The following is a 13,628-nucleotide window of genomic DNA, read 5'->3' as shown; positions in this document are numbered from 1 at the left end:
ATTGCATGAAACATTAACTATGAAAAACGAAGAGGTCCTCCTACAAAAAGTACCAACATGAGAAATGAAATTCAAAGGAAGGAGTAAAGCAGAATGTTAGTGATAACTGCATTACTGATGGGAAAGCACAACAATATCAGTTTACAGCTTTCTTGTCACTGCGCTCAGCAGACAGCCTTTGAAACATTTACATTTTCCAATAGGATGATGACATGTAGGGACATTAATTTACTTGCATTTCTTACAGCTGTAATCAAATGATGACTAATTTCCTGTCACTTTAGAGGTTGAAAGATTAGAACTGAAGCACAAAAACAAGCTGAATATTTAGACATCTCATCATCGTGAAGTATTGACTTTGTCAGTACGAGCTTGCGAATAAAAGCTCAGTTTGTTCTGAATAGTAGCTCTGTTTTTTGTTAAATTACATTCTTTTATTCAGAAAGTAAAGTAGAGCTCCAGTTACGTTAAAATTCCATCAAAAATGGGAATATCGTTTCATGCATTGTGTTAAGAGGAAGCCATTTTTTAAGTAAAAGCCTCGACAGGAATACTATCACAATAACGTCGAGCCTTGTTCTGGAGAAACACCAACCTTAGTACTCAGTTGCTCTCTTCTCATCTACTTCCTTCAGACCAGAAAAAAAAACAACAAGTGAAGGGAGAGGCATACCGACAACAGCTTTTGATTATATTCATATTGTAGTATCTTGGAAACTCACCACAGGTCTTGAATATTTAGAAAAGTCTTCCTTAAAGGGCTTGTTGATGCTCAGCGATGGGTCTGTGGATGGAGCTAAACATGAAGGTGACGCCCAAGAGTTCTTCCAACCTCCAGGTCCCGGAGCTCATCGGCCAAGATAAATCATCAAAATACCAGCAGAAACACCAAAAAAAGCAATTATAAAAAGAGTTTGATTGCTGTGACCCCGAAAGAATTTTTCATCTGATTATTAAAAAGGCTATAAATATTTAACGTACTATTTTTAGAATAAAAGCCAAATAAAAACCTCTACCCGTCGTACCTGGTCTTTTATTTTGAGAGGTGTCTGGGTAATATCCAATCAGAATCAAACTGGTTGAATGAAAATAACTTTAAAATATGCCAGGTGTTAGGATGAGTTCAGGTCCAACGGTGTCTGATGTTTCATATCTTATACTTCAACATGTGCAGGTGTCAGGCCTTCTCTGACTGATTTTAGACTTCTGAGACTTAAAAGAACTGCTGCTGGGTCTGAGCTACTCTTTCTGATACTACGTTAACCCGCTGAAGACCTGAAAGAATCGCAGCAGCTCTGCTGCCTACAGTCACAGTTTTTCACTCATCGGTTTAATTTTCAAGAGTGGCATATTAACATGGGTTCCCACGTGAGCATTAATGCCTTTGATCTGTCTGTGTTCCTCTGTAGGTACTTGGACAAAATGGTTTAAGTGCTCATTCACTGAAGGGATTAATATGGATGTGGGGAATCCAGTCTTAAACACAATTTTCTTTTCATTTATTTTTATTTTCCATACAAATCCGTCTTGTATTCACATCGCTTAGACCTGAATGGACAGGGTTTCTATCATTGCACCATGCAGGATGAATTGGGCGGATCAGAGAACATGCATCTCTTATTAATTGTAGCAAACTTCCTCCTGATTCCATCGGCACGGCTTTATCTGAACACGATTTATTAGGACCGATGCAAATATTCCAGATGCTTTACTAAGTCTAAATCGGTCTAATTTCTCTAAATGCAACATGGCTGCTGCTCCATATACAAAGCGTCTATAATTAATTGCTGAACTCATTAAGGCTTTATAGATATTAAAACCTTTTTAGATTGTTCCCCAGGTATATCCTTTCATAGTCTCTATCAAATTAATTACATTTTTGCACTCTGTTCAGATCTTTCCTGTCTTCTCTGCCAGCCTTATCCCAAGGTACTTACAGCCTTTACCTCTGTTCATATTCTATCAGTTTTAAAGGTTGCTCCTTTTTTTTTTTTGCTCTTGTAGCAACCTTGTAAGAGTATTTTGAGGTTGATTATTTAAATCCCCAATCATAGGAACACTGTTCTACTTTGCAAACAGCCTCCTCGAGTCTTATTGCATTTGCAGCGTTTCCTTACCCCTTGTCATAAAAACAGCAGGAGAAGACCACACCAGCTGCTACTCCTGTCAGCCAGGAACAGGAAACTGAGGCTACATTTAAGACGAGCTCGATACAATTGTAAAAACGTTGCCCGGTCCAGCTAATCTCGACTTCATTCGGATAATGCCATCAGAACTGGACATGGCCAACATAAAAGCATGGATCTCTCCTGGCTTGCATCAACTGTTCAGCTCAGGCGGGGGTTGGCAATGTGGAGGGGGCATATAGATGTCACACCCTAGCCTAGTATTTCTGCTGATCTGGTCCACCCTCTATGGCCACACTGTGATGGCTACCTCCATCAGATTTTCTCAGACTAGTTTCTCGAACATGATGCTGAGTTATTCTGTCTATAAGGGCCAAAGTCTGAAGACCTCAATAGGTTAAAAGCTAGAAGAGGGTCTAACCTGGGACTAAAAAAAGTCAGACAAAATATTCAGATCGGTGCATTTCAAACATATAAAGCACTTCAGGGCATATTAAAAATTCTTTAGGTCTGGATGTGGCCCTCACAGCTGCACATTACAATCTCTGGTGTACACAGAGGAAGCAAATAAAAACTAATTGATTTAATTTATTTCCCAGTGCGAAAAAAAAAGAGCAACATATATACAATCTTCTACAGCATTAAGAGAAATGAAGGAAATGAATATAAACCAAGTTATCTGCCTTGTGAACCATCTGCCCACTCAGTAAATCTGTATATTGCGGAATTAAGCGCTCCTAAGTCTGCACTTTGTATTGATTATCACAATTATGCACTATTGCTGTTCTATTATCTGCGCCGACTGCCTTTAATTACGCTGGAGGACAAGAGGAAGAGTGAAGCCGGAGAGGGGAGGCAGATGCTTCAAGGGGAGAAGGAGGCGCCGCACGGAGCGACAGATGAAGTGAGACGCTGCTCCCAACTAATTAAAACAGAAACTTTTTGTTTCAGCGCTCTGACAGGGAATGAAAGTGGAGGGGAATTAATCTGCCTGCAGGGAGCGCCGGCTTTACACACAAACACACTCAATGGGCCGTGGACTTTACAGGGGAAAAAAGGACCGCAGAGGGCGGTTGCCATGGTTACCAGCTGGGGCGGCAACCATCGTGCCACAGAGTTAAAACGGAGGGGTGCGTTTCATTGCAGCACCACCCTGACCAAGCCCAGTCCTAACGACTTCGGCGCGAGAACGCAGAGTGAAAGGGTCAGCCGGATTGATGCCGAGGGTCCCTCTAGGAGAAAATTAAATCATCTTAAACAAGAAGTGGAAAACAATATAGTTAAAAGGAAGTCAACCGCAGGTGCCCAAGTTCAGTCCCTTGATTTAAGTGAAAGGCTCGTCTCCAGGCCTGTGAATGGCACGATGAAGGCCAGAGAAACATACAAAAGCATATGTTCGTCCCACTGAGCTATATAATACACTGGAGTGCTAATCACCGTCTGTTTGAACGAGTCACTTTGAAGCCACCAGCCGCCATATTGGTACTCCCTATTTCCCCCCAGTAACTAAGGAATATGTGCGCTACAGCATCGAATAACGAGGATTTTCTCATGTTCAGGGGGAGCTTAAAACTTTTAAAATGTCAAATGCCATATAGTTTTATGTTATGTTCTAAAAATATCAAGTACTGAGAAAGTCATGTGCTGAAATATTTTGCATTTTATTCATTTAAATATATATGTTTAACATTTATAAATATATAAATAACAATATACAAAAACATATATTTACATATGTGTATACATATATATACATATATACATATACACATACTTATATATACATATATATATCTAATATGAATAACATGTAAAATATTTCAGCACCTAATTTTCTAGTAGTTGATAGTGTTAGTACATCCACTGACTGTAGAATTACCTGTGAAACGTTTTCACTCAGCCAGAAAACTGCTTGTTGTTGCAACCAAATCCTGTGGGATTCTGTGAGAGTAGGGAGGAGCAAGATGGCGGCCAGTGACTTCAGTTTTTCGGCAAAATCAGCACTCCAGTGTATTATATAGCTCAGTGGTTCGTCCTTCTAGCTGTGGCACTTCCATGGCAACCGGTGTAAACAACCCAGCATCTAGGCATGAAGCGTGCTCCTAAAGACATTTGCAAAAGATTGTGTCGCTCCCAGGGGTTCAGCGAATTCCAGCGTGATACACTAAGTCCAGTCATCACATTTCCTCGCTATTAATTATTCCCCAGCCAGATGTTAGTGGGATTATTACAAAAGGGAAATCCATTAGGAACGACCGCATCTCAGCCACAAAGCGGTAGGCCACGTAAAATCATAGCAGGTCGTTGGATGCTGAGGAACACGATGCTCAGAGTCCTGACCTCAGCCTGATGGAGTATTTTTGGAAACGAAATAAAGTGGGGACTGTAAGCCAAGATGTTTTGTTTAACATGAAAATAAGTATTAAAGTGCAAGAAAGTTGTTTAACTTTTAAAAAATAAAATAAAAAGAAACCAAGTGGATTGGAACCCCATGTGAGAAAAACATACAAATTCCTATTTTACCTCATTAGCATGAGCATCAATTATACAAATAAAAGTAAAAGAGACACCGATTTCTCTAGTTTAAAACATGTATGGGGGACAAAACAAAGTTTATGAAAAGTGACAATTCCTATTAAAATATAAAACCTCACCACATTTTGAGAAATTTACCAAAAAGAAAAACCAAGTACCCGATGTGGAATAACTTTACCTGTAAAATCCATCTCATCGTGAATCTTCTTCTCACACCCACCATGATCCTGGGAAATGGACAATATTAAAAGACTTAGGAATGCATTTTATCACAACGAAAAAGTGGAAAAAAAAAAAAAACTTGAGTTTCATTCAACCAGTAATTGTAAATCAGTATGCAATCCATCAACAGTCGTTTATTCCACTGTGGAGCGGGAGAGCAGTAATTATCCATGCTTATATTGCATCGTAGAAACATGTACTCTGAATGAAGGAATGAGAAAAGCTGTGAAAAAACACCAAAATAAATAAAACCTGGAGAACATTTATTTAGCCTCTGTGTGAAAGATGCATGGAGAATTTTTCCCCCCAGCATCTCTCCTGCAGTGCACTGTGCAGGTTAGTTATCACTTTTAAAGCTGTGCCTTTAACATGATATTGTGCTTTCACAGACTATTATGAAGTCCAGTTCCAGCCTTCCCTTCGTTTCCTGTCTTGTCAGGAGCTATTTTAAACGAGAGCCCCCCCCAACAACAAATTCCTGTTAAATTAAAGAGAATTTTAAGTGGAGATACGGTGTGTTTTTCAGCCTTAATGTTGTTTCTGGAGGTTCTGCTATCTGAATAAGAAAGCAGTCCAAGGATTTTGTCGAAATAGGCAGAGAATGGAAAAGTTAAAAAACAACTATGAAGCAGCAGAGGTATGCTCATTACTGACAACTCTGATTATTGGCTCCATTATAAAAACATAAATAAAAAAAAAGACAGTGGAAAACAAGAGGTTTTATCTTAAATACAGAGTTAAAGTTAAAAAGTGACACGTTTTTGGAGTGTGCATTTCTTGATAAGAAATAAAGCTCTAGGTTTTGTCGAGATATTTCTATCCCACTGATTCTCTCCGAAGATAACTTTTCATGACCCGAGCGCGGCCCCGGAGCTAAAATTGAAATCTGCTGTGTTAGTCAAACTGATGTACTGCTGCTTCCAATTACTTCCTACCAGCCAATTCTGCTTCTCGTTACAAATCCTTCTGGAATGGAAATGTAGATTAATTCTCCTTTGCCTTCATTTCTCGAGTGTCATGAAACATATTCATAAGTCGGGAGTTCTTCGGCTTTGAGAAAAATTGATACCGTGCGCGCGCATATCTGGGCCACAGTGGCTCGAACCCAGAACCAAGCCCGCTTCTGGCAGAAAATGCGATCTCCTTTTCAATCTGGCAAAATACGTTAGTTTTGATGATTTATGCCAAGAGGAAGAGCTTATGTGTTTATTTTTTTTTCCCCCTGTGAAGATGAATGGAGCCGCAGATAGAGAAGTGCGTGGATAAGGCTGTGTTTTGCATAGAAAAAAATATATGACTCACAAAACCAGTAGCTGTAGATAAAAAAAAATGCTTTCACTATAATCATATACAACATGTCAGAATTTGAGTAATCAAGACTCGGATCTTCTTTTTTTTTTTTTTTTATTCCACTCTCTGAACAGACTCGCATGCATACCTGCCTAATGCAATGCTAATTCACAGGAAGACAACATGTTAGCCCATGACGAGCTGCAGGGACACAGACTGCTGCGTAAGTAGGTTAGACCCCAGGAGCCCTGCAGACACAGTCTGCCTAAGAACTTTTAAAGAATTATGACAGTGTTGCAACATCTGCTGCCTCAGAGGAAGACAGACAGTGATGAATGGCCAGGTGTGCTGGCTGCGTGCGCGCACACCGAGCTGTACGCACGCGCCGCACAGGAAACAAAGGCCTCATATAGAGCGAGCGTGTGTGCAACTAAATCCACATGTACCTACAGACAGGTTGGCGGAGGGACGCTTTAATAAGCAATGCGTACGTCTGTGGCAGGTGACAGTTTCTTGTTTGCTAAGAATCACTAATTAACAGTAGATGTGAGCACGCATGGCATGTGTGCCGCATGAGAACTGTCAAAAAAAAAAAAAAAAAAAAAACACAGCGACGGTGTTTGTGATGACGCCCCCAACCACGTCCGTCTGAATGCATGTCCAGATGAATAAATAATCCCCCCCCCCCCTACCTTCCCCTGTCCCGGAACAGATAAAGATTAATGGCGTATTTATCGTCCAATGACAAGAGCTTTATGCTGCATATTCAAGATCAGTATCTTGACTGCAGCTATAAAGCCCAGCTGATGGGATTGAGCTGCAGGAAATACAATGGCCCTTCACCGTCAGGAAAATAATTGCTACGCTACAGGAACCTGACACGCACCATATACCGTTCTATATCTTCAGTCGAGAGTTTGCACATTCTAATATTATGGACATAAGCCCTCCAGGACGCAGCCATACGCTGCAGCGAGAAACAGCCTTTTCTTTACTGGCTGCCATTAAATCAGACAAGATTTTCTAATTGTGGGTCAGTTAGGATGACAAAAGTTAGTTAGATTTGCTTTATGCCAGCAAAATAAGTCGGCTTTTTAAATTACTTGCTCCAGTTTGAGCTTAAATACTTATCCCAACTTGAGTTTAAAGCTTTTTGGGGTATCTTTCCATGAGCTTGTCACAACTTTGCTGGAGTTTTGGCCCATTCCTCCTGGCAGATCTATCCGAGGCCCTATTTGCAGTGGACAAACGCCTTGTGTTCTGTCCACTCATTTTTTTAACGGGAGTGAAATCAGGGTCTTCAGCCAGATTTTAAGGTTATTGTTAGCCCACTTTGTGACTAATTTGGCGGCATGCTAAGGGTCATCATGTCCACGTGGGAGACCCGTGTGCATCCGAGCTTCAGTTTCCTGGTTGATGTCCCGTCGTCATGAGCCAGTGAAAGCAGAATAAAGTGGATATCTGCTTAATACGTTAAAATTAACTGCTTTTTGTGGGGAAATTAAATAGTAGCTAACGGGGCTGTGTTTGGCAGGAAAGAGAAAACAATGGTATGGACAGCTCACCTGCCCGTCCCCTTGACTTGGCCCTCCTGACATCAGCTTCTTGTCTGGCTGTCCCAGCAGCTCCACCCAGCTGCAGTTCCCTTCCCTGGTTTGCACCACACAGGTGAAGCTCATCAACCAAATCAAGCTGCGGGCAGCTTTCCACAAGTGGTTTCTCTGCCAAAATGTACAAGAGCTTGCAATTACTCTTGACATGGTGCTTCAGTATTTTCACTCAACAATTTTCCCCCTTATCGTGCAACATATTTTGTGATATGCACATCACGCTGCCGCCGTGGATTGAGTCTCCAGGCGTGCGAGCTTCCCTTTTATGCCTCCAAAAGTAAAGCTGTTCGTTACGGTCACACATTTTATTGTAGTTTCAGCACACCAAAGGGAATGTCTCCAACAATTAACACATTAGCCCCTTTAGTGCTTTGGAACACTGTAATCAGGCTTTTAATGTTGCTTTTGGAATAATGGCTTCTTCCTCTCTGAGTGGATGTTCAGACCATGTTGGTACGGGTCTTGTTTGATTGCAAGTCAAACAAGAGGCCTTTTGATTCTCTTCGATTTTTGATACACACGCTTTGCACCTTTTTTTCTCTCTAGGACACATCACCAAACAATATTTTGCTGGTTTTTATGCTTGTATGTAATTATTTAAAATTATGCAGCACGTTCAGGCATCTCAACGATGAGCCAGAATTGCGGAGGTCCATGTTTCTTTTGCTCTTACCTGATTTCTTTTGAGTTTTCAATGATGAACCAAACGGTGTCTTAAAGGAGAAGAATTAACCTGCCAGAAATTTACAGACCCACACCAACATCATTTGGGTTTTTGCAAATTGTTAAAATGCACAGGGATTTTAGTGTATGTAAACTTCTTAGGAGCTGGAATGAATTGTCTAAAAATCATTATCGTAGTATTTATCAAATCAAAACAAAAATGGTGATCCTAAATGAGAAAATAACATGTTTGTGTCCCTTATGGTGTATGTAAATACAGTATGTGGTTTCAACTATGTTTTCCATTTAACCTTAGGTGTATTATACCAGTTATTAGCTACAAAATGACATGCCCATCTTGCGAATATTTAAGATGCTGCCACAAAAACCAGAAAGGTCATGTTTTTGCAATGAAATCAAACCTTACGAGCTCATCTAGGATGCATCAAATGCGTCGTTGATAGTGAAACAAAGGCAACAATGTTTCTGTGGTTTCCCAACGCTAATTGCTGTAACAAAGACCAAGGTAAGTATGTTTTGAAAGGTCTGAAATGTTAAATCAAGAAGAACACCATTTGAAAACCAAATAAATTTAATAGATACTGCAAAACAGGAACTCTAAATAATGTGTGTGGCTCTTTAATTTCCCGTTGAACACACTTATCAAGCTGCATTAAAAAGAAAGCAGAAAACGTCAAACTGAGATTTATAAAATAGACAAAAGAAATGATGGGACAGAAGTGGAGAAGCGTCGATGTGAAGCTGGTGTCTTATTTCAGTTAGATGTTAAGCTAGCAATTAGGATGGCTTAACGATTACTGAAGCAGACGTTTTTAATTTACATCTGTACCTTAACACCAAATCCAGTACGGCAGCGGTTAAAAGCTCAGAATGATAAACAAGAGCAGCTTCAAATTATTCCCTTCAGCCTTCCTGTTATCAGCAGAATGCCTTGCTCTCTCATAGTCTAAACAAACTGCAGTTGTGTCTTGAGACGTCATAAAAATATGCATCACTGGGCAGAAACACATGGGAAAGTATAAAAAATAAAACTATTTACAGAATAAAACCTGAAGTGCTGTTAACTAGGAAAATGAACAAGGAGACAAGAGAAGACAGAGAGTAAAAAAACAAACAAAACAAAGGCGTGAAACTGAAATCCAAGCCCTATTCTCACAGATCATGAGAACAGCATATCTTTCTTTTTTTTAAACTGTTTCACTTTTAGAAAAGAGAATATTTCCATCATGTTCTGCTTTGTTTACAGTCCAGTAACTGAACCCATTATGAAAATGCTTCCTTCACATTTGCTCCTTGGTTCTTCTCGACTGGCGACGTTGGTTCAGCTCTCTGTGACTGAGGTGACCTGCAGACGTCCCGGGTTTTATGTCCAGTCAGGATTGGAGGCAGGACAGACTCTGCCTTAAACCCTAGATTTCTATCTGAAAAATGAAAAACAAGAGTCAGCAGCAGCAGGGTGATCAGTTTGTGCAGGTAGAGTGTCAAATTCTTGTACTGCTGCCCGGCCAAATGAGATACTTTTTTATTATTGGATACAGATCTAGAGAAAAAAAACATTGTTATGGTTCACGTTTTACTACAAGCGGTGTTAATATAAACTCAATGTACAACAATTACAAGAATAGTAACAGCATCATCTCTACGATAATTTATCACTTTACCCTCTCTGGTTTCCTGTATTATCTGACATTAAAATATCTTTTTTTATTTACACACATGCAAATGTCCAAAGCATAAAACGCCACCCTGACCTTCGAGCATTCCTGACGATTGTACCAGTATGGAGCCATCTCCAGGTTTAACCAGGCCACCGGCTGGGCTGGGAACAGACAGAAACAAGCTGAGACGGGACTCATCAGAGCTGCATGTAAAAGGAGGAAAAGCAGAGGTGAAAGGTCAGATTACAGGAACAGGTACGATGATTATAAGCAATGAGACATTTACTCAGCAAACCAACTGTATGGTTGTTAAACGGGACCATGCTGAGTACAAAGAGGGATCAAAAAGAGGAGTGGTGTTGCTTTTACTCTACACACCAAGCTGTTTGTTGTTCTGCAATCCATTAATATCTGTTACGATATGCGAGAAAGGTACACGAATAAAGACCTATCAGAGTAGAGCCAACGGCTAAAAAGGATGCTTCACTGAAATACTGACGGAGGGAATAATCCAATACAGGACACAGTGCTTTGCAAAAGTATTCATATCCCTTGAACTGTTTTTAATAGTTTAAGTTACAAAAAATAGGTTCAAAGTATTTTTTTGGAATTTTGTGACAATAAACTGATACACAATCTTCAACATTTCTTTACAATTAATAGCAAAGAATAGTTAATAGTTGAATACAGTGAATACAATTCACTGTATTCCACCCCTTTACTGTGACACCTAAATGTAAAAGGGAGCAAGTCAGCCTAAGAGATTTGTTTGAGGCTATCAGGGACTAAACAGCATCATCTAGGCAAAGGGACACAACCAGACAAGTCCGATATAAAGTTGTGGAATGGTTGAGAGCACGGTGAGGTTATACAACAACATCCCAACCTTCAAACCTCTCCAAAAAGAAAACCCTTGTTAAAAGGAAGGCCCAAAAGGGCTTGTCTGTAGCTTACCAGAAGCCATTTAGAGGAGATAGCAAACATGTGGGAAAGGATTAAGGCAAACAAAAGCAGAAATGCAAAACATTTTGTGTGCTTTTGTGTGCAAAGCAAGTTTACGTACGTAGCATTGATCATACACAGAGTAATTCGAGATGCTTTCAGTGAAAGATCAAAAAAACATGAAATGCATCAAAAGCTGTAAATACACATTAAAAACATGAAGCATCTCATAGAAACATGATGCATAACCATCATTAAAATATTAAATGACAAATTTAAGCAAATAAAAAGCGAAGACATGCTTAGAAATCAATCTTTGACCTTTATGGGTGAGCTGCAGTAAACAGAAATGCTGTCGGTCGGTTTTTTGCAGAGCCGAGGAGGACAGACACTAAATGCTAACTCCCCTTTAGCTGAGTCAGAGAATCGTATGCAAGATTTTTCTCATGTATTTGTAAATAATCTTAATAATTTCCATGTATTTTCCTTCTGACAGCGACCCTGCATCCAGGCGTGACCTGCCTCTGCTCACTGACAGCTGGAGGTGGGCACCAGTCCCCCCTGACAGCCCTGCCAGGAGAAGCTGGCCTAGGAAATGCATGGAAGGACGTTTTCTCTTCCACTTCACAATTCTGCCGCATGTCGCATTGGTCTGTCACATAAAATCCTAATAAAACACATTGAAATGTGTGGTTGTAAAACAATAAAATGTGAAAAGGCCTCTGTACGTCTCATATTTCATTTTAAACTAACAGCTTTTTTTTTTTTTTTTTTTTTTTTTTTACCAATAATACAACATAAACAGGAAATCCACATTGAGTGTAAGTGGCCCACAGAGGTGTTATGACCTGCAGAAGCAATAAATTGTGACTTTATGAGAGAGCGCGCTCGCGTGTAAAAGCATCCTACTGAGCATGTAAAGAAATGTGAAGACATTTGTCCCCACGTAGCTCCTAGGAATGAACGACATCAATAAAATGGGAGAAAACACTTCAAGGATGCTAATAGAAGCAAAAAGTCTCAGCTGAAAACATTTACCTCTCTATGAGCTGAATATAGCGGAGTTTATGAGTTTGGAGGATATGTCCAGAGTTGAACTGTTTTCACTGCATTTGTTTTTTCTCAGGCATTTATGCTGCTTGGTTTAAGTTGGGGGGGGGGGGGGGGGGTCCAAGATGCAACCTGGGGGCTATTTGTGGCCCCTTGAGTGATTTTTTTTTAAACCAAAATTCTATAATAATACAAATTTGGCCACCCGAATAGATGGTTGATGCAGATGAAGACAAAATTATTACGACAAATTAAAATCTTTAATTGTTGAAATGGAAAATTGACAGGTATAACAACGCTTTTAGCATTCTCTTTAATTTTCACAGTAAGTAGGACCACATCTATCCAGTGACTTTTACTCAAAAGCAGACTTTGGTGAATCCAAATATGTTTTCATTAATGTCTTAAAGTTGGATAAATACAGAGTGATCAAAATCCATTTTTTTCTGCTGAGTAGACTAAATTTTTTTCCCCCCAATGAAGCCAAAAATGTTTTCTTCTAATAGGCAAACATGCAAAACAACTTTTAAAGTTCTGGATCCACAGCGACTTTCCTACAAAACGGTCTGACTACTTTAGTTTTTGCATTAAAATATGGCGCACAGTTTATTGTTGAGAAGGTTAAAAAGATCACTGTGATTCTATTGTAGAAATTAAAAAGTACTTTTGACTAGCTTCTGTTAGCCCACGTGACAAAACGTTTGAACACCACTGATTTAAGTTACTTTTTTGAAAGTAATATCTTGGATAAGATAATCTGCAAACATTTCTGAATCCGTTTTTTGCCGTTTTATGTTTACCTACCTGCTATCCTCCTGAAAGTGGGCCCCAGGATCCTGATGATGTTGCAGTGATGATGGTTTTTTGTGCAGATCTGCGACAAACAAACAAAAAAAGAGGCACACAAAAAAAAAAGGTTATAGAGCTAAAAATTTCATCCAAACTGGCACGCTGAACAGTTTTTCTTGCGAATTTCTCCGGTAAAGTGTGGTTACCGCTGGTGACCGTTGCACTTCTGAATCGGTGGGGGGAAAGGAACAACACTCTAAAAGGCCCAATCACATTAGCAAACAGTTTGTGTTTAAATGATTCAGAACACTGGCACTTCACCCTCAATGTCAAACGCATAGCGAGTCATTAAAACGCAATTATTGTAGGACAAAGTGGCGATTACACCAAATTGGCCCAACAGAATACCTACTTTAAATTAGGCCCCTGGAGTGAAGTGGAGTGGCTGCCACTTACTTGTACCTTTGGAGAGCTGGCTGTACAACCCTGGTCTCTCTTCCAACGACAGCCTCCCTAGCCTGCTGCTCTCGCCTCATCAGGGAGGCGAGCTCCTGCAGAAGAGGATAAAAAGGAAAACATCTTGTTAGAGGCCAGCTGAGGATTACTTCTTTGTGCATCTGATTTTCAGACGCACCTTCTAATTCCACTTACAGGGTTTACTGCCATAGTATGCTTCATAGACATCTCAGCACTCAAGTGGGTAATTTTGAAGAGCTGAGCTC

At 40.0% G+C, this 13,628-nt stretch overlaps 2 long non-coding RNA genes across 2 annotated transcripts; both read right to left on the bottom strand.

Moving 5' to 3' along the window:
* Nucleotides 1-727: 727 nt before the first annotated feature.
* Nucleotides 728-7,783, bottom strand: LOC118566598. The gene is made up of 3 exons (XR_004933130.1): nucleotides 7,739-7,783; nucleotides 4,840-4,888; nucleotides 728-847 (listed from the first exon to the last, which is right to left on the bottom strand). It is a non-coding gene; the product is annotated as an uncharacterized LOC118566598 (long non-coding RNA).
* Nucleotides 7,784-9,069: 1,286 nt separating this feature from the next.
* LOC118566608 lies at nucleotides 9,070-12,982 on the bottom strand. The gene is made up of 3 exons (XR_004933142.1): nucleotides 12,922-12,982; nucleotides 10,219-10,328; nucleotides 9,070-9,888 (listed from the first exon to the last, which is right to left on the bottom strand). It is a non-coding gene; the product is annotated as an uncharacterized LOC118566608 (long non-coding RNA).
* Between the last annotated feature and the right edge of the window lie 646 nt (nucleotides 12,983-13,628).

Source organism: Fundulus heteroclitus, chromosome 17 (assembly GCF_011125445.2).
Source record: "Fundulus heteroclitus isolate FHET01 chromosome 17, MU-UCD_Fhet_4.1, whole genome shotgun sequence".
In the NCBI taxonomy this organism is placed as follows: Eukaryota; Metazoa; Chordata; class Actinopteri; order Cyprinodontiformes; family Fundulidae; genus Fundulus; species Fundulus heteroclitus.
Note: the sequence above shows the minus strand (reverse complement) of the source record. Positions and strands in the feature narration are given on the sequence as shown.